Here is a 22276-nt window from a genome sequence, read left to right on the forward strand (position 1 = left end):
CTGTTCAAATATTCCCCATTGCTTTGAGCAAACTGATCCAAATTTTCTTAACACTTGCCGGAGCACTTCTGAAAGGCTTTTTCAGGGTGTTGTTTGGTGAGCTGCTCTACCTACCTCCATGTCTGGAGCAAACTCAAAATGTTTATGACAGTTTCTTTCTAATAAAAATATTCTTTTTTGTTTTCACCTACTTTGTACACTGGATCTAGGACTGTATGACTTAAGACTCTTCCTCAAAGTCAGTAAGATCCTGAAAAGTAAACTTCTTCAGCCGATTCAGTACATTGGGGCAGTCACAGCAGAACAACCAAAGATATTTGTGAAAAGGAATTTCCAGAACTGTTTCAGAAAGTGGCAAGAGTGATGGCATATGTGTTCAAAGGAAGAGGGATTATACTGAGAAAGACTAATGGTGCATGTCTTTTATTGTAATGCATTTCCAAAATCAGATCTTTGAAGTACATTTTGATGACCCATTGTATATGAAATCATCCAAATTTAACTTTTCCCTGTCAGCTACTACAAATATGCTTCCTTTACTTTGGATAAAACCAAAACCAACGTGTTCTGAATTTGTTTTCTTAGAAGTAGAAACAAGCAATGACTTTTTAGAGACCACTCTATGGAAAATGTAGACAGTTTGAAATGTACTCATGCCTGGTGAGGAAACTGAGTTAATTAAATGACAAAATGCAAGATTAACTGACTGCATTGCACTATTTAGGTGATTCCCACAGCTCATGTTGGTATACTCAAAGTCACTTCATGTTCCCATATTTGATTTCCAGCCTTACATAAATGTCTTTTTTAAGCTAAAACAGGTAACATAAATTCTGCTCAACACACTTGTAGTAGAGACACTTGGCAATTTCTAGATATAAGTGGATTGAGATGCTTTGTTTGCCTGAATAAAGCTTGCCAGGTAATAAGGTGACAGAGAGATACAGTGTGCTGACATTACAAGAAGAACACAGCACATCAGCAGATCTTCTTTAATCCTTCCTAATTCCACATATCCCCATCCACAGTGTTTTAATCTGCAGTAGAGAAGACAATTCATACTTTGTAATGGATTGAACAGATTAACACATTGTATTTGGATCAAATTTGGATATTTTTGCATTTTTGGTTATTTGTAAGGTTCTACTTTTAATGAATTCCGTGGTCTTAAGCAAACAATATTTTATCTTCACTCAAAAAAGAGAATTTGAGATAGGTGTTTTCTAATATCATCTATATTTTTACATTTTTTAAAAAAATTCCCACTGGACTTAAATTTCTCTACTTTAGCAATATCAGCTTTCTTTCAATTCTTCAAGTATGTATAGCTCTAAATCACCACAGTCTTTTTTTTTATCTAAATATTCTTCCACATTTTAGAACTCATTTATATAAACTTCTTAATGTTACTGTAACAAATTGGTGGATTAAGCAGGAAAAATTTATTATCCTTATACTTTGTAAGGTCAGAAGTACTCAATGTCAATATATTGTCAGGGCTGCATTTATTCAAGATTCTCTGGAGAAGATTTCTCAACCACACCTTCCCAGCTTTAGAAGCTACCAGCATTCTTCAGCTGAGGTTGTCTTTCATATGTAAAGCCAACAATGTCATCAGCGTGTTTTCTTCAACATTGATTTGTCTGTCCCTGCTTCTGTTTTCTAATCTGTCTCTCTCTCTCCCTCTCTCCCTCTCTCTGTTTTCATTATCATGATGCCTTTTCTGACTTTCATTTCTCTACCTCTCTGTGATTCCATGGAACACATCTTGATTACCCAGGAAAACATCCCCGTCTAAAATAATATCCTCAGAATCTTCCACTTTGTTTAGCAAGGCCCATTTCTGTTAAGTATCATGACATATGCCAGGTCACTGAGGTCACTGAGAATTTGACTACATACAGGATCCCATGCTAATCAATACATCCCACTACCTTTACCTACCTACTTTCTTCACATTCACTCCTATTCATCTTGCAGATTTCCTACAGTGTCATTGCCTTTTGGATACTTTCCTTCACTACTACTTGAACAAGTATCATCACTATGTGTTTTTAATAGAACCACCATTCTCTCATTTTTAGCACTCTCATAGAGTAGTTTACATTAATTTCTGTGACTATGTGCCAAAATACCTTTACAACAATGTAGTGTATGATTCATAACCTCAGGAAATCTGTTTCCATTTTACTAACTGTAACCCCAAATTCTTTTCCCAAGGCTGGAACTTTGCACATAGTCAATCCATTTTCTTTTGTGAAAGAGTGAAATGACTATACTCTACATTTGTTTAAAAAGGGCTCATGATTACAGAGACAGACTCATAACCCAAAAGCATAGGGTCAATTTATCTCTAAAGATAAACCCTTGCCAATTTGTATATTGATTATTCATTCTAATTAACATATTTCTTAAAAATATGTAGGTGCTCCATTTCACACCTTAACCAAGAACACAGCAAATTGATTATTCATCTTCAAAACCTTGAAGATTTGAATTAAGTGAGGTAAATGATATAAATACAGCATTTAGATATAGAAAATAATTCTACAACATGAAAAATGCACTTTATTCTACCTTAGTTTTTAAAACAAGATGTGCAGCTGCTTTTTAGTTCTAGCTAGCCTTCTCTTTTTTCCTCGTATGTGATGGTTTCTGCAACAAGTTGGGAAACAGATTCCTGTAAGCATTTTGCATTATTTAGCATGAATTTACATACTTCCCCAAGTTCTTTGCAAATATCCTATAAATATAGAGAACTATTGACTGACTAGGCAGAGGAAAAGAAAACGCAGAAAAGGACTTTTCTTGAAAAAACAAACTGTCATTCTGACAGTTGCAAATTCCATCATTTCTGCACTGATATGAATATCTTAAATGGATTAAAGGTATAAACTACACAGGTGTTTTATAAATATTCTATATTTTAATAATTATATTGTGATATTTTGTGCATTTTATAGTCCATCCTCCTTCTAAGTTTCATTTCTAGTGTTTCATGTTTCATTAAATTAAATTAAAATAATATAATGAAACAATCTACAAGGAAATTATCTTCCAAAGCAGCCAACAGTAAGAGAGAAAGAGGTAAATGTAGTAAAACTCTTTTTGGATGAGATACTGTAAATGCAGAAAGGCAAAATGACGTTGCATTATAGAGAAGTTTCAATACCACCAGGAAAATTATTGAGTACTCTCTAAAGAAATTAGTTATATTGACTGGTTTCTAAGTAGGAAGTTATCAAGGAGACTTTGAAATTTAGAAAGATAAATAGCATGGACAGTGTAAAGGAAGAATTGAAGGAAAGAAAGGAGCAGACACTTACGAAGTCACTATAAAGTTCTGTTTTGATTACTCTTCTCTCCTTGCTGAGACAAAATAGTAGACACTCAAAGTTAAGGGAGGAAAGATTTATTTAGCTCAGAGTTTGTGGAAGTTTCAGTTCATAATCAGCTGTCTCCAAGGCAAGATGGCATAATAGAGGGGTAACAAATCAAGGCAGTTGAAGACAGCAAGAATAGCAAGAATGAAACATGGGAAATAAGTCTCTTTTCTTTCGTTGTATTATAAGCATGCTACCATCCCCACCCAGGAAGGCAGGCGTAACAATCACACCATCTCCATGATCTCCTCTTGAACAGGTTGTATATGTTTACAAACTGAAGAACCTAGTCCTCCACTGAGTCAGTTAAACTTGTAAATTTCTTAAATCAATACAATGTATCAACCATTACAATCCACCCATTGTCAACTTGGCAACTAGATACATTTTTCAAACTGGCCTCCAGATACTAAGGCATGCATATTCTTATTTCACAACTTGAACATTATAACACAGGTTTAACAATCCTTAAGAATCATATTAAGTATATCAACATTATATAAGAACCATAACATTTTTTGCTTGGTCCCCAAAGACTAATGCACATTCATTTAATGCAACAGGCATTTAGCCCATCTGCAAGGGTGGCCCAAGTCCTAACAGTTTTAGCCTTGCTGAAAATTCCAAGTCCCAAGTCTCCTCAGAGATACAATGCAAATCCTTAGCTTCCATCCACCTTAGAAATGAAAACAAATATTCCCAATAAAATCAATGGCATGAGATAAATATTTTCATTCCAAACTTTAAAAACAAGGGGATACAAAAAATAGGACCTAAGCATTCCAAAATCCAACAGGGCAAATATTAAGGAATTAATGTTTGCACCATCTGAGGCAATCTGCTACAAATTGTGAGCTCCAAAGGGCATGACTAGCTCCTATGGCACTTCCAGTGGTTATAGCTTCTAGAGCTTCTGTCTTGTGGTTTTGCTCTCCCCTTGCAGTTTCCTTACATGATCCATGTTCCTGGATTTTCCAGACTTCTGGGGTCTCCACAGCAACTTTGGTTTCACACTCATAGCTTCATATACTGCTCTCTCAGAGGCATGCTACCTGGCCTGCCAGGCATAACCTGAATTGGAAGCCTTCTTGACCCCATAATTATTGCATTCTATATGAACCTAAAACCACCACCACATGGATGATGCCAAGGTCAGCTGCCAGCTGGAGCAGGAGCCAGGGTTTCCTCTCTCTTGGCTGAAGTGCCTGAATCTCTGGGTACAAATTTTCTGTGCTGCCACCATTTAGGAACATGATGTGGCCATTGCCATTCTGAAACACAGTCTCTGCGAGTTTCTTCTCCAAGAAAAGTCTTTCACTTTTGCAGTTTTGAAGCTGCAAAGGGTAGAATATTGCCGCTTTTTGTGATGCCATCAGGCCATATTTTCTTTTCTCTCGTTCACCTCAGAAATTGAGATTTCCTACATTCCATCTTTGTATTGCATGGCTTTACCTCCAGTTTCCTTTTTCCCACACTCACAACATTTTAAATCATCCTGCAGGAATCTTTGATCTTGATTCACAACATAAAGCTGACAAGAAGTGTCCAGCAATAGCTGTGCCACCACCTCAATATTTGACTGCTTTGAAATTTCTTCTGCCAAATTTATTAGTCCGCCATCCTTAATCTCAGTCTCAGGAAAAATCTCTCAACATGAGCAAAATGCAAACACACTTTTTGTCAAGCCATAATATGCATCATCTGAAGCCCTACAACCAATAATGTCCTTCTTGCAGCAGAAAATGTCCAAACCTGAACTTTTCCAGTTTTCTGATATTCTGAGCTCCGAACAGAGTCTCTCAGACAGTACAAATGTTTCAGTTGTGTTCTTTTGGGTGACATTTCTGAACCTTTCTGAACTCTTCCCATAAACCTGTCCTTAAGACTGTTGAACCACATGGTCATGTATAGTCAAAGCAACAACCCCACTACTCTGATACCAAATTCTGTCTTACTTTTCTCTCATGGCTGAGGCAAAATACCTGACATTCAAACTTAAGGAAGGAAAGTTTATTTAGCTCAGAGTTTATAGGTGTTTCAGGCTGTAATCAGATGGCTCCAGGGTAGGGTGGCATAGCAGAGGGGTCACAGTTCAAAGTATCAGAAAACAGCAAGAATAATAACAGCAAAACTGGAATTACAATAAAATTCCCTCATATAGTAAACAGGCTACCCCCACCACCCCCAGAGTGGATGTAGCACTCACACCCTCTACTAATCCTCCTGTTGCACAGGATGAGAATGTTTACAAAGTGAAGATTCTGGCCTCATGCTGTATAAATTAATTAAACTTCTAAATTTCTCTAACTGGACACATGTATCAACTTTTACTGAATCCAAGCCATAAATAGGAAGAACTTTGAATTAATTAGTGGCAACAGAGGAGAGAAAGCATTACTGGAGAATTTTGGGATAGAAAACTTTTGCTTTCATGGAAAATTTATCACCATTTGAAGCCAATGGGATCCAGTTTTAAGACTTCATTAAAACACAACCTTGTATTCTCAACTGTGGAGAATCAATGATTGTTACAATATCCATGTTTCAAAACTTACTAACAGATGGGGACATTCAAATCTTTCTGACATTTAGCAACAAAGATAGCAGCTTCTTACAATATGTAAGTTACAAACCAGTACATGTATATTAAATACTCTTATGCCAAACTCTTTCATTATCTCAAACTCTCAGGAAGTTAAAAATGCTATCATTCTGTCCCTGCTTAAGCATAAAGATTGATGCATGCTCCACAGAATGGTAGATGGATGCAGTTGCATTCTCACAACGTGCAAAGGAAAGATCATGAGTTGTATATCTAATTATTATTGCAAATATTTTATTAATTGAATGTGGAAGTCTAATGAAAAATTCAAATATTTCTTCTTAAATTCTTAAAAGGAAAAATGAGTATTTGTCTATTTTTCTCTTAATCTGATAACAATATCTGCTTATTATAGTTAACAGGAGTTGTTTATTTTAGAGTGAGTTTTTGTAATTCTTTCACTCAGAAGTCACTTGATGAGATGGCTATGATAGTACATACAGTAAGAATAGAAACACAGTGGTGGTAAATATGCCAAGACCTCACATTTGTAATTTATGTTGTGTTTAACACCAATTTCAGAATTTTCTTAGCATAATAGAGTGGCTAATAGTGAGTCATCTCCTGTGTGAGAGTTTATGGTAAAGGAATTTAAGTACCCTACACATAGGTAGCCTCATCTCTGTGGGTCAATAAGGGGAGGGAATCTTCTTCTAATCTCATTGGCGTCTTTAGCTTTTTCAAAAAACTTGAGCTATAAAAAATGGTTTAAGCATTTTCTGGGATAATTAAGTTTGTTGACATGTTAGATGGAGTGCATGTTTAAGGAGGCCAGCCTACACAGTGAGAATGTCTGAAAATGAAACACACAAAGCATCTGCAAATTAAAAAATATTCAGTGAAGTATATTCACAGCTCAACCTGCTTATACCAGAAGATATTCTTTTTTGATGATTTTTAAACAGGAGAAGAAGCAAATTTATGGTCACACAGTAAAGAATTCCATAGGAGGGTGCCACATGAGCCTGGACAGGAGATTATAATTACAGCTACTGAGAGTAGAGAACCTTCGACAGCACTGGCAGAGACTGTAAGTTATAGCTGGCATGAATTATAATGCTACACCAAAGCCAAAGGGAAGTAGGCCCCTCTCTGTATATCTAGAGACTAGAATGATGGCCTGGTTAATTTAGCACCAGTTTATACATGACTCACTTGGATCATCCTAAAAGTATCTAGCTGCAATTTAGAGGGGTCACACAATTTTAGGGTTTGACCGAAGGAGAAGAAACACCTTTTTACAGTTGTTGTGGTCTTATTACATACTTCGGGCTCTTTTCAGTAAAGACCGGTGTGAGTATGTTTCTTAGATATAATTTACTGGGTGTGTGTGTGTGTGTGTGTGTGTGTGTGTGTGTGTGTGTGTCTTTTTGAATCTAAGGGTCTTTATCATTTAAATCTTGAGTCTTGATAAGTTTCCTAGGAGGACTAGCATTTGAGATCCTCTTGCCTCAGCCTCCCAGTATGCTGGAATAGTAAGCATCTGAAACCACGCCAGGCTTAGTTGTGCATTTTATTCAAATCTGAAGGTTCAAACTTAAGTCAGATCCTTGCAAAAAGACCACCTTACTTAAAAGGGAAGTCAGATAATTAAGCACATGCACAAACTATCTGATAATGGGGTGTGCTGGAAAAAGTGAGGTTTCCCTTCTTCCCACCTTTGCTCCCATGGTACTGTTTGTAATTCTAAAAGGAAAAATCAGGCTTCTTTGCAGAATCCCATGTCTTAATAATTTCAACACATTGCTTCTCAATCTGTCTGGTACAGAGTATTTACCTAGTGTTTATTTTAAATACATAATGATTCACTAATCCATCCAATGAACAAATAGAGTATTAGATGGCCTTGAATATTAAGCAAGATTCTTTTGACCACAGAATGCTTAAAATTTAGCCAAAATAAATGTTGGTAGGAAATATGAACATCTGCGAAGTCCTGGGCTATGACAGTCCTCTTCAGTCCTCTTTCATACATCCTACAGCTTGTGATATACAAGGGCAACCCAAGTGATTACTGGAATGAGTCAAGCAGAGCTGAATTGAATGGCACACTTGGTAGATTATAGGGACAATCTGAACTTGAGAAGGCAGTCTTGCTGGTGCGTATTACTGATGATGCTGGGTGTATAAAATTTAGATCACAGTAAAAATAGTTTAAGAGGCTCTAAAGAGATGTGTGCTTTGGTTGAAAGCCCTCTGGTTTCTAAGTGAATAGATTTGTCTGGGTAATTGTGCGTGAGGATTTTCTTGTAAACACTAGGGACAGTTCAGTTTAATTGTGCTGCATTTGGTGCTGATTGTTGCTTTTTTCCAAAATATTTTCCTCTTTTGTATTGTGTTCCTTGGGTGAGCCCAAAGAATTCATTGCTGCTTTTCATCATCTGCTATGTAGTCTGCCTTAGTTCTCCAGCTCCTTGGTTACCTATTTTTCAACTATAATTACCTTCACTTGAGTCAGTTATATGTTAGACTTATTTAACATTCAAACTGACTTTAAGAAGTCAAAACAATTGTAATTCCCATAACACAGAAGAAGAAACTGAGGCACAGCATGGTTAAATGATGTGATATGACCATTTATAATCAGTAAATGGTAGAATTCATTGTCAAATACCAAATGTTGTATTTTTCTATTAAAATCAAATTTTTCAGTATTTTTCATCTGCATAGCTGTTTTATTTTTCCTCTACTGACTATAGATAATTTAAGTTATCTCTAAGATATTTGAACTGAACATTTACTCTAATGCAATATTACTGCCATTCATCCAAAATTAGTATCATTGCCTAGAAATAGTTATATCATAAGAACTAAAAAAAGGAAAACCAAGTGATTATATTCTGATAGAATATTGTTGCCCAAGGAAGATTCTGATCTTCAGTTATCATCAAGATACAAAATTATAGAAAAGTAGTTTACAAAACATTAGAGGTTGGGAACATTACCGTCATTGAAATGATCGCCTAGTAAATAATAAGTTATAGTCAAAATGGGAATGGACACACAATTGAGCATTACATAATGCCATGTCTACAAACCACAATACTCTCACATTTAAGTCGTGACTCCTGCACACACTGTGTAGATCAGAGGAGTCATGCATCTTTCATTTGAACATAATACAAAACCTGGTGACTGATACAAACAATGACACTTCCATTGAGGAAAACCATTATTTACTAGGCCACCTTGAATGCTGATAGTATATTCTTTTACTCTGATTTACAGGAATGTCTTTAAAAAACCAGCTGTAACTTCAGACCTAGCAGCCGTATGAACTCACAGCAAATGGACCAGGCAAGGGACTGAATGATCCCTGGTGAACACTGATAGCACTGAACCAGTTCAACCAGGAAGCCGCCAGTCACGGGAACTTCCTCTGTTTTCTGCTCACTTTTCTGGTATATCAGGTGTTCTGTCGCTCCAGATAAAACCTTTTTTCATCTCCCACAGTGATTTTGATTCCCTTAAATATTACACTGCAACCTAAAATTTAACTTGCTAAGTTGATTAAATTGGTAAATATGTAGCAATTTTTTTAAATAATGAATGGCTGTGTCACATTTTACAAAAATAAAATAAATGAAAATTCAAGACCATGAACAATTACCACTGTGTGCTATCATCTAGATACAAATTCATCCTATAATAAAGCAAAGGCACTAACTTTGTAGTCCCAAACTCTACTATGTTTACATCAAATTTTGATAGAATTCTTTTATTAAGTACCCTAGATTCTTCTGTGTAAAATAATTAGCAACTTATATGTCCAGTCATGAACCTTATGGGACACAGACGATGTAGGCTGCTCATGTATTTTAAAATAATTGGAAAGAATTCAATAATCATTTCTTTAAGAATTACTTTAATACTTTTTCACTGTACAGATTATTATTGTGGTCTGCTTACTCCGAGTTCTAATTATACAGTCTTTCTGAGTTTTGGTTTTGTTTATCTTGGATGCTGAACATTCCTATTTATTTTGTCTGGAATTTGTGCAACTTCTCTTTTCCTTTTTCAGGAATCAACTCCATCCCCGCTTTTAGTACCTTAGGAAAGCAGCCTTTATGTCCTTTTATACTGGCGTAGATGTTTCCTCCACGGGAGACATTAAAACAGCAATCAATTATGCATTTTAATTGGTGTATTTTTCATCTAATAGACTGTAAACCAATAAAAGCAAGATGAAGATATTTTATTCTACTATCACATCTGTAGTGCTAGCCACTGGTTCAAAATAGGCTAGATAGCTGATTTATGGAAATTAATGCACATACAGATCAATGTACAAATGAATGTATGGATACATGGATGACTCCTCAGGTCACTGTATTTTGAGAGGAAAGAACACTATCAAGGTTTAAAATGCTTTCAGATCTAACACATTAGATTTTAAATTTAAAAAAAATAAACAATGAGAAGGAGCTCTTCGCGGAGTATTAGGGAGTCATGTGGGCTGTCATGTTAAAGCTGAATTTTACTTATTTATTTTTTGATTTTATTTAGTTTCCTTGCAGAGTAACACCTGTGAACTATTCAGACTAATTAGCATCACCTGGTGGTGATTGCTTGAGGAACGTGTACGAATTAAATTCTTGATTGGATGACTGTTCAAGATCTTTTTTTATCCCCCCAAACATTTTCCTTTGTAAATAATCAGCATTTTCATGTGTACGTTGCCTTCTTGTTCTCTCATTTACGGAATTTGACGAGCTGTGACATGTTTTCTCTTGGAATCAGCTTAAAGCGCGCTATCAGCTTCAGTCATTTGCCAAAGCTCCGTGTTGGCCATGGAACGCACAGCAGGAAAGGTTTCAAGGTGAAAAGGGCAATTGCGGAGTTTCTTAGGCCTGAGAGCCTGTCACTGCTGTGTCCTTCCCCCTCTCTGCTGCTCCAGGAGGACACCCCGACACCCCTCCTCTTACCAGTTTGCAGCTTGCTCACCCACTTATCTCACATACCCGTGCGCTTTGGACATGAGGTGAGGAGGTGGAGGAGGGCGAATGGGAATGTGATGGTAGGCCTGGGAGTGCAGCGAAGGGCAGAGCGAGAAAATAGATGAGAGCAGCAGGAGGCAGTGGGAAGGCCCGCTGAGAGCGGAGACAGGCAGCATTTATATCCCAGCCTTATGTCTCCTGGCCAGTTTTGGCTCTGTGTCCTTCCTCCTCACCGTGCTGCTGTTCCCTCTGTCTGGAATGTCCTTGTCGCTTGGATGCTTGTGTTGTCCAAAATCCAGTTTAAAAATTACCTTACTCTAAGACCTTCATCGATGTTCCATACAGTTTTTACAACATTTTCAAAGTATTTATGATTTACAAGTGTCATTTCTAGGAGATTCTGAATGCCTGAAAAGGAAGGCCATGAGATTGTTTAATGTATGAATTCTAGGAGAGTGGCTTAGGGTAAATGCCGAGTAAATATTTGTTAAAAGAATGAGTGAATGCTATTTAACTCATATACAGTCTGCCAACATATACACACTTCACAAAAACACAAACATAAATACTTTGATACTAAATTTATTGAGACATCGTGAGATTAATACAAGCTACCATTGGTCTCTGCAATTACGAGAGGTGCTCAAAGTGGTGGCCATCGGCTTCCAGACAGTTATTCATATGGTAAACTGCTGCTTGGGTAACCATGGTCAGTGAAATTGTCGCACATACATTTTCAATTTCTTCTCTGAGGGCCGGCAGTGTAGTGGGTTTCTGAGATGCATGACAGTCTCTAGGGTCCCCCACATGAGGATAACACCATCTGTTGAAAAAAACATTATGCTATTTTTTTCCTAAAGTGTGTATACATTTTTTGGCAAACTGTGTATTTATAAAATATGTCTTATAACGTTAGACAGTGGAAATCTTCTGAATTTTGTGGCCTCCATTATTCCTTAAACACTGTAGTTTATGAAATTTCTGTAAATATTTGAGCCTCTGTTTTCTCATCAGTGTAAAAAAATCATATATATATATATGCATGCACATGTGTATTTGAGCACATGTTTACATATGTGTATCTGTGCATACACTTATATGTGTACATACACACAAATGAATGAATGCATATAGATGGGACATTTGAAGACTCCTGAACTTTTTGTATGGAATTTGCATGAGAATTTCAATGTTCTATATTCTTCTCCGGAAATACCGTCATTCCTTCCACTACTAAAGAGCCCACATAGTAATTCTCAGCTCCTTTATTGCTACTGCCCCTCAGAAATGGTGGTATAAAAACCGGTCACCATAGGAGAACAAATAATATCTCCACGTAGTTTTTGACTTCTGATATCTATTTTCTGCTTATGACTATGCAGTCAGACTTTTTCCTGAGCTTTACTTTCCTCATCACTTAAAATGATAAATAACGACTCTATTTACAAAAAGAAATGAATGTTCACAATATAAATCACGTTTCAGGAAGAGATGGAGCAAGTGGAAGAAAAGGCTAATGTTTTCTTCAAATTCACATAGAAACCAGGAGAAAAAGATAAAATGGCAGCATTCTTAGAAGACAGCAAGGTAAACATTTTTTCACTTCTCTAACAATTGTATAATTGAATAATAGTAGTAGAGTAAAATATTCCAGTCTTGAAAGGAAATGACCTCTCCATGTGTGGTGAGACAGAGGCATTACAATTTGTTTATGAAATTATGTCCATGCATTCCATTATTTTATGTATGTAGGCTCATATAGTGCATACAAAATATCTCTCAGATAACTATGATTATGTACATTTTAATGACTAGTAAACAGACTTAGGTAGGTAAAATATATGCCCAAATACAGTACGAAATGGTAGGATATAAAATCACCAAATGTAAAACTACTTTTAAATTACCTTACAGTGTGCAAACCAATGAAATAGAATTAGGGTTCCAGTAAAGTTCTAATTACATACATCTATATAGCATGTAAATGATTTGCATTTTTTGAAGAATACATTTTAGAAGCTATGGAAACAGCATAATGTATCCTCAGATAAATGAATATAAGACAATCATCATTTTTTGAACATTTTTGGTATTTGCATATTCTCTGTTTCTCTCTCTTGCCTTACTACCTGACAAACATCATGAAAAGTTCATGAAAAAACTTCCACAATACAACCTCCTCCCAGATAAATACAACATTTCCCATCTCTATATTCCTATGGTACATTTCACTGTTATTATATTTATTACCATCCAATAACCTAAATACTGACAAATTCTACTCTCAATTGCATTAAATTTCATACTCTTGGAGGGTAGATTTTAGGATAAACTGTGTAAATCTGGTATTTTCAGGTAAAAATTATAAAATATCAATTATTAAATATCATTTTAATTGCTCATCTTTACTACATCCTACTCCATTTTATGCTTGTTATGGGTCCTAGAATAATATATAAAACTTTAAAAAAATGTTTTATGCTGACCATAAATCTACTTGCTATTTTCAATGTGATGCCATTCGATCATCATCAAAACTACCCAAAATCTTATAACAATTTTATAGATAATAAAGAGTTATTTCAAGGTATTTAAATAAGTATGTCTATTATATTTTTACTGAGAGTCGCTGGTGTTTCTCTTACGAGGTATTTGCTCAATTTCTACCATTAAACTTTCTTAGCTATATCATCGTTGAATGAAACCAAATACTACTGTGTTAAAGAAAAATTAGGAATATTTTGTTCATTTCAGAAAATCATTTTTGCATTTTTGAGATCTGAGGCACAGATACAGACTCACACATTTAATCTATGATATGTGACTATCAAATCACCACTGTTTCTTGTCCTTTAGGAACAAAAATAATGTTTTGTTTTTTATGCATGTCTGAGCTCAGCTGTTTCTTAACACCTGCTTTTTAAAAAATCACATTCTAAGCTGAAAGAATAGCATGATTCTGCCTTCTGATCTCATGAAGAGATGTGCGTCTGTTATGCAAAGCTCTTGAAGATGGTCCTCACCCACCCCTGAGAATGTCTCAGCATGTGTCTCACAAGGTGATGGCTAGCGGTATTTAGTGAGCAAATTCTCTCCAGGAAAATGCACCCTTCTCTTCTCTCCCATCACAGAACCTTAAACACAATAGGACCTTCTGATATGTTTTGAAGGCTCAGTCCAATGGCTATTGCTTTGAAAGCCTAATTGCTAATAGACCCGTGTTCAGGTGTGGATCTTTGGAACGTGGCTGGATTATGAGGGTCCTGATCTCACAAATGTAATGATATACTGATTGATATAGAGTAATGGGCTTCAGGGAGGTGGTTGAAACTGGGAGGTAAGCCCTAGAATACAGTAATCAGATCCCAGGGACATTACTTTAAGCATGGATTCTGTCCCCAGGCTCCTTCTTGTCTGCGATTGATTCCTGAGCACCATGAGCTGTGCAGATTTTTCTCCACCGTGTGCTGGTTGGTGCCTCACCACAGGCCAAGAAACCAGGAAGCCAAGTGACTATCCGTTTAACCTCTGAGTAGTGGTAAAAAAAAGACATCCTTCTTTATTTAAATTTATTTTCTCAGGTATTACACTCTACTGACAAAGGTTCTACAGATTCTCAGCATATCATTCTTTGGAAATACATGTGCTGAGCAGATATTTGTGAGCTGGGGAGAAGGGAAAGACAGAGCTGGAGATATTGAGGGAGAGAGACAGAGATAGGAAGACTGAGCTTTGGAGATGAGAGATCAAACACTGATAAACCATCGCATTGCATTTTGCCTTCTAGATTCCTCTTCAGAACTCAGAGTTCAGTTTTTCATAGTAATCAGCTATGTGAAGATAATATGTGACAAAAACACTATCAAAATATACGAATACTAAAAATGTGCAGTTTGAACTTTCCACTAATTATGCGGGTATACAAATCAGCAAAAGCAGCTGTTAGGGGGAGTAGCATTTCATTGACTTCAGATTAGCAAAGATTTGAAAAGGTATTCATTGACTGTGACACTGCGCTGTCTTTTTCATTCCTGAAAGACCGTTTCTGTGAGACACTGTTATGATTCAAATGTCATTCACACTGGAGTAGCAGGAACAAAGCAGGATTTCCAGTAGAAGATCTCATTAAGAGAATAATATTTGCTTATTGTCAGCACTTAATTAGTTTTCCTTGTATTCATGTTTATAAAGGTGGCTCCGTTATAATTACAGTTCAACAAGCAGTAGTTATGTAATATGTCTCATTGTAGAAAATATAGCTAAGACACTTGAAGATCTTCTTTCTTCCTTTATACACACCAACACACACACAATAGAGACATCAAATGGTTACATTTCACTCCTTTTTCTTCACAGTGAGAGACACACACTAATAAGTTCAATGAAGAGGGAGAAAAAGTGCTATTATTTTACTATTCAATGTATCTGACTTCTGTGGCACAGAAGCCCCTGAATATGGGACGGTATTAGACGTTCACTGTATGTTGCATCGCAAAAATGGTATTTCTGATCCATTCTTGCACATACTCTCTGCACTTAGAAATTGATAAAAATGACAAAGGCATGAGTTACAAATTACTGCAACAAGCTTTGAATTATAATGATATTCTGTGTTAATGGGCAAGACAAGCAGAGATCAAAAACAATTAAATTGTTTTCTGTGCTAATTCTGGAAAAAGAATTTGGATCACACCAATCCCCTGGTACTTGTCTGTAAGAAGTTTTGTTAAATTTAATCAGGAACACATAGGACTCTGCACATTAGACACCTCCAAAATTTCAATGTTTCTTTAATGTCACAAATGAATCCGTCTAATAAAATAGCAAATGAGGACAATACTGTGATGTTACAAATAAGTATTAGCATTTCAGTGGTTTTTGTAAACAAAATTTCATTTTTTTTTTTTTAATTCATGAAGCTGTAAAATGAGGGTGTTCCTGGTTAGTTCACAAACCATCTTCACATTGGTGATTCAGGCCCCTGGCTGATCGCAGGCTCCAGGCTCTCATATTTTGCTTCTAAGATAAGAAAATAAAACAAAGCAAACAAACAAACAAACAAGCAAATGGCCTAAATTTCTAGCCCAGCAATGGCGTATATCACTTAAGATTACTTTGCATTGATAAAAACAGAATTGTATCTGAGAACCATAGCTTGTTGCTAGAAAACATTGTCACTGAGGATCCCAGATTATAAAAGAGGAAACACAAATTCTGTGCACGAACCATGCTTTCTACACAATTCCTAGGAAGGACGCCTCTGCATTACTTTAAGCAATTGTATTTGGTGAATTTTCATGCAAACATCAAAGTCCCTCCAAGCATTATTTTTCTTGGCAATCATTTGTGTTCTTTCAAATCAAGAAAAGAAAATTGCCTCTTCCTTACAAATACAATATCCATAAATATTTTAACATATAATAAAATGTTTATATATAATTACTCAACTGACTGTATCTTATGCTCATTTCTAGTATCATTTATATGCCTTTTTCCAATCACATTGCCTAAGCTATTTAATTTACCTGCTATTTCAACTACTGTTTGTCTTGATGATGTCCACAGTTATGTATCCATCACAATGCTTTTTTTTTTCTAGATCTTTAGTGTCCTATATCAATATTTATGTGAAAATGTTTAGATGATGGAACTGTTTGCTGTTGGATTTCAAACCATTACAACATGTAATGTGAAAAGTAACCATTTTAATGTCCTTAGGGTTTTGCAGATCAGTATTTTCTGCATTGATTAAAAGTGGGATCTAATCTGTGTTCCAGAATGAAAGGAGTCCACAATGAGGCTGTGGTAGACTAACCAATGGTCAGTTTGTAGCACACAGCATGATGTTGGTTGTGGATGGTCCACCTGAGGTTCCCGCCAACAGCAAAATAGGAGAACTGGAGAGGAAGACAGTGTACTGTTGATTCTCGCAGAGAAGCCTTATCATGCTGGCTTTCCTGATTAGAACTCAGTGGTTCTCACTTTCAATGATGAAGGTTGTGGTACTTTGCGGGAGAGCTCTGGTCCTTACCTTGAGCATCACATCCTGGCTCCTGTGAAGATCCCTCAGCCTGCTGGAGTGGATCCCTCATCAGTTTGGAGTAGGCTTTCTGACTTTCACTGCTGACCGTTGGACCTTCCCAGGGCAGATACTCCATACAGGCTTGCCTGAGACACTGTGGGCTCTAGGCCTCTAGATGGACTGATGAAGGACACTGCATTTGCTGTAGGTCTTCAGCTGGACTTGTGCAGGACACTGCTGTGAGATCCAGGCCTTCAGCTGGATTCTTTGGATCTCTAGTATGTGGGCAGATCTCTTGCACATTATGCATTTGACTGTTTGGGTGAACATTATAAAATAATCCTATAAATTCTTTGTCCTGTATTAAATCTTTTTCCTTGTAAATCTTATTTACAACATAGGCTGACTTAGCTTTCTGGAGATGGCCTTTCCATTAGATGAGCCCATGTATTTGGGTTGTCAATTCTGCCTCTCATTTGGATTACTTTCTTTACATTTTTCTTTCTAACATTTTTTTTTTTCTGAGTTTGAAGTTACTAATGGGGTTTGTTCAAACATAATCCAACATACACAAAGAGATAATCTACTTCTCTCATCTTTCCTGTCTCCCCTTTTCTCTCTCCCTCTCTGTCTTTCTCTGTGTCTCATTATAACTCTCTCTTTACAAAGACATGAGAGCAAGCATCTAATTTGTAATTACCATTCTTGCAATAGGTGATCCTGGCACAAATTCTGAACTTGATAGGATAAACAATGTCATTAATATAATGGAATTGTTTGTGTTGTGCACTGAGGACTGCCTATCTCTTTAGTAGTATTCAAGATGCTAGTGATTTTTGAGAAAGCCCAAATATATTCCACAATAGGACAAATTGAATGTCTACATTAGCATATAAACCCCTTTCTCCTGTTTTGGGTTGTGGAAATTCTCCGGTCTTCTAACAACCCAAAATATGCTTCTGTCTGTAAACCCCTTCTAAAGTGCATTTTATGCAATTCTGGATTTCCCCACATCTTTTTTCGGTTGATTGGCACATTCTGCTTTGGCGGCCTGTTCCCATATACCATTTGTCTGTCCTTCTCCATGCACTGTAGGTCTCTAGGTGCTTAGATTTCTCACCTAGTCCCCAATATCCCCAAGAGTGATTTTCCAAATATCGTTTCCATTACATTCTATTGGTTACATTAACAATAAGATCAATCCCAATTTAAAACAAAGGAATTGTACTTATCCCTTCAAGAAATTCAGAGCCAACTTTCATCAGCATAGACCATAGTTCGATGATAAATGACCTCTAATGCAAAGTATAATTATACCCTCCCAAACTCCCCAGATTTCATCTCATTATAGTACTGGCCTGAGTCCAGGATCCTCTAATGAGAATCAAGGTCAGGTGTGTAAGAACCTCTTCACAAGTGACCTCTCAGGATGATTCTTCCTGCTCTGGAGATCTGTGAATGAAAGAAATTAGTTTTATATTTTGTATGTGGCCAACACAGAAAGGTGATGCAGTGAAAACACTTTTCCATGCTTCTTTCCTCTCTTGTGTGCTCCTGATTCATTTACCTAAAAAAAATACCTGAATTTACATTTTTAGTTTGCTTTCAGGCCTCAGAAATTTTGGAGGTCAAAAGTTTGTTTAAAATTCACTATTTCTAATTTACTTAGTCTTTTTGAGACAAGGTTTTGTTATGCAGTTCAGGCTGGCCTCAGGTTCACTTTGTAGCCCCAGGTGGTCTCCAACTTGCAAGGATCCTCCTACCTCAGCTTCTTGAGAGCTGGGATTCCAGGCATGCTCCACCACACCTACCACTATTTCTATTTTAGTCTAAAATAGCAGTACTTCCCTTAATTTGTACTCATAGATTTTGTGAGCTTTTGACTGTTATTGTTGTTTACTCTCTTAGATAACAGGTAAGCTTATCCGTTTCTTTGAGTCACGATTTTCTCTATGTTGGTCCCATGTGAAACTACAACGGACAAAGACATCAAGATTTTTAGAAACTCTGTTTTGTCGTGTGAGTCTCTGAGTTTTTTCCTTAAAATATTTACTTACAAGGCTTTTCAACTAGCTTGAAGCTTCTGGGATACAGGGCCTTACCTGAAGTCTTAACAAATGAGATTACAGCCCCCACAGGCTCTCATTTTTGCACGGAAGCTACTTTTCATTTAGTGAATATTTTGCTAGAGATTGGAGGTAAGAAACAGGTTTATTTTAGAATGAAATGATTTTTTACTCATTACTAATTCCACTAAATTAGCCTCAAAATATAATAGTTTTTTTGTTAATTCAATTTTGTCATATCTTTTAACACAGTAAATAATTGCCATGTTTTTACCTGTTGCCTAGACATCTCCCAGTTATCTGCAATTTCTTTTGCATAAGTCAATTAGGCCCTCTGTTTTCTAAATTTCTTTATGCAAAAGTATTGTCAAAGCTTCTACTACATGACAATAATCTCTTTCTCCAGTATCAGATAATATTTCCTCATTGTTCTTTAGTCCTTCCTCAGCAGTCTTCTTAGGGAATGTTTGTTTTCACCCACCAATGTCATATGCTTAAAATTTTTATTATTGTGACCTATCGTTTCCAGACAACAATTGTTATTATAGTCAACTCTTGCTATCTTAAAAAGCATTGCAAAATTAATACCTCATGTGACAACAGTTTTGCTATGTTCATGAATATATTCTGATGAGGGATTTGGGTAAGGCACTATTACGGTGGCATGATACCTAAATGTCTATTACTGACACTAGTGTGGCTCAGACATCCTTTGATTTCAAATGAGATTGTGAGTGAAGAGCCCTTCACTGTGCATATCTTAGCTTCCCCTAATGCACTCTATTTCTTTCCATACCATGCTCATTTTGATGAAGAATTCATGCTGACAAGCTCTTTCATCTTATGAAACTGATATCTCTGTATGGGGAGAAACGATACATATCCTTCTAGTTTACTACTATAACTCCACTAATGATACACTGCCGTTGTATGGCAGGTAGTCACTAAATATTTGATGAATTTTGAAGACATCAGTGATGTTTTCCAGTGTCACACAGAGTTCTCAATGCAAGTCAATCTCAGAGTGGCACATATGCATTGGTCCAGATCTAATTATACATAAATTGTACGAAAAATATATTAAGACAAATTGGTCAGAGAGAAATTCATGTCATAATGGAGGAGGAGGAGCCAAAGCTCTTATCCAGTAGAACAGTATGTGAAATATAATCTGAAAGTACTATAAAGAAAAGAATCATGTTATAAAACAGGAAATGAGAAGGATGCTTCAAAACAAACAAACAAAAATAAAATTTCAGCAACACTGAAGCAAATAGTTCAAAATAAGGGCATGAGCCCATCTATTTTTGGGAGGGAAATGAAATTACCATATATGAAATTTAGAGGATTTATTGGGCAGTTTTCAATCAAATAGGTACTGTGATGAGTAACCTAGCATCTACAATGCTAATATTTTTATAAGGTAACCAGGAAGTAATTTCCTTAGCCAGGGCAAGTGTCCTGGAACTCTTAGGGGTTTTCAGCTGGCTCTGGAAAATGGCTGGAAATGTAGAGGAGTTAAGTCAGTAAATTTTGTTTTTTGGTTTTGTTTGTCTTTTTCAGGAAGCTGTTACGGAGGGCAGAGAGCTGAAAAGAAGTTTTTAATGGTCATAGGTGGAAGAATAATCAATAACGACATTGAAAATCTAAATCATTGTTATTTTTTCTAAAATGATCAAAAAATGTATCTGTTTATTGATTCAGTAATAAATTTGAATAGAAGAGAATTTGATACTTAAGGACTTAGGCAGAGTTCTGTTGGGTATTTAGGAAACTCCCTCATCAACCAAAAACTGTCTTAGAAATAGTACCTTTTGATTTTGCTTCTTTTAATTACATGCTTAAACAATGTTCTTTTTTGGTACTGGGAATTGAACTCAGGGTCATGCACTTTCCAGGCAGGCACTATGCTGTTGAGCTACATCTCCAGCCTAAACAATGTTCCAGAACATTAGAGATGCATAAATGTAAGCCCTTATGTGTAAATGCGTAAATCTGTACAAGACAAACTTATAGATTATCGGTTCATTAAAGATTTTAGACAACAGTCAATTTTATGCCATTAGTAAGATGGGCTCAGTCCCTTAGATATACACAAGTGCTAAATCCAAATATAGTATATTATGATTATGTACTGATACTCAAATGAGCACACACACACACACACACACACACTATATATATATATATATATATATATGACTACATCACTAGCTATCTTTGCTGAAAATTAAATGGAAAAAAGACTAATTGAAAATTTTAGGATAAGAGAGTTTGCAATCTCAAAATCTCCAAAAACACTGTCAGCAAAGAGAGTAAGCAAAATAACCCATCACCCATATATTCTATGAAATTACAAGACAGGCGAATTCTATGTTCTTTAAATTATAGGAAGTAGGGAAATAAGTACAGAAAACTAGCAGATTCTGCTTCCAAAATCAAAGTGAAGTAAACCAGTATACAAATAGGAGGTAGCACATGTCCATCACTGTAGACATTGATTAAACTTACTCACAGAAAAAAGATTCCATGTGAATTAGGGCAACACTGGACTCAAGTGTCAGGACCCAGTGATCATACAACTTGATATTGTGAATTTCAGTGAAAGTAACCAGCAAACAAATGAAACAGAAACAGGGTACTGGGAAGACACAGTTTTTTAATAGATAGTGAACATGGAACTAGGCAGCACATATGAGGGACACATGAAGAAAAGACAGGAGGAGAATTACAAAGTTGGAAGCTATTCTAGGCCACTTCCAAAGGGTGTCACGTATTAAAGGTTCTTCTCTTCACTGTGGCAGGAGGGAGAAGTACTGTTGAACTAATAATACGTCTTCTAAGCCACCCAATAGTTCACTCTACCAATACACTATTGTTTGCTAATACTTGCCCAGGATAATATAAGACTCTAAAACTTAATAAAAGATGTCTAATCAGAGATAATGTGTTAAAAAGAAAAATAAATATTTAAAAAGTTTTAGAAATAACTTTTCTGACTTTCATTTTTTTTGCCTTGTTCATTTTCCATTTCTTAATTTTTCAAATTAGTCTTCTTTCATTGTTTCATTTGTGCTAGAATGGTTATTTAGCTTTACTAACCTTTAGATAGTTAACTCTGTGTTATTACTGTTGAATAATTTTCTATTATTTGTGGAGTTGTAAATGATGCACTTAGTAGCTATTTACTCCATGTCAATATTTGGTTTATTTTAGTGCTTATACTATAATTAAGACATTCTTTTCTAAGGCTAAAGGTGGTACAT

General features: G+C 36.0%; 1 long non-coding RNA gene across 1 annotated transcript; it reads left to right on the forward strand.

The window, feature by feature from the left end:
- The first annotated feature begins 10649 nt into the window (after positions 1–10649).
- LOC134475621 (uncharacterized) lies at positions 10650–21946 on the forward strand. Its single transcript, XR_010046798.1, has 3 exons — positions 10650–10966; positions 12408–12509; positions 20574–21946. It is a non-coding gene; the product is annotated as an uncharacterized LOC134475621 (long non-coding RNA).
- Positions 21947–22276: the final 330 nt, after the last annotated feature.

This window comes from Cavia porcellus, unplaced genomic scaffold (genome assembly GCF_034190915.1).
Source record: "Cavia porcellus strain 051 isolate PalLab524CR breed Dunkin Hartley unplaced genomic scaffold, mCavPor4.1 scaffold_4, whole genome shotgun sequence".
NCBI classification, from domain to species: domain Eukaryota; kingdom Metazoa; phylum Chordata; class Mammalia; order Rodentia; family Caviidae; genus Cavia; species Cavia porcellus.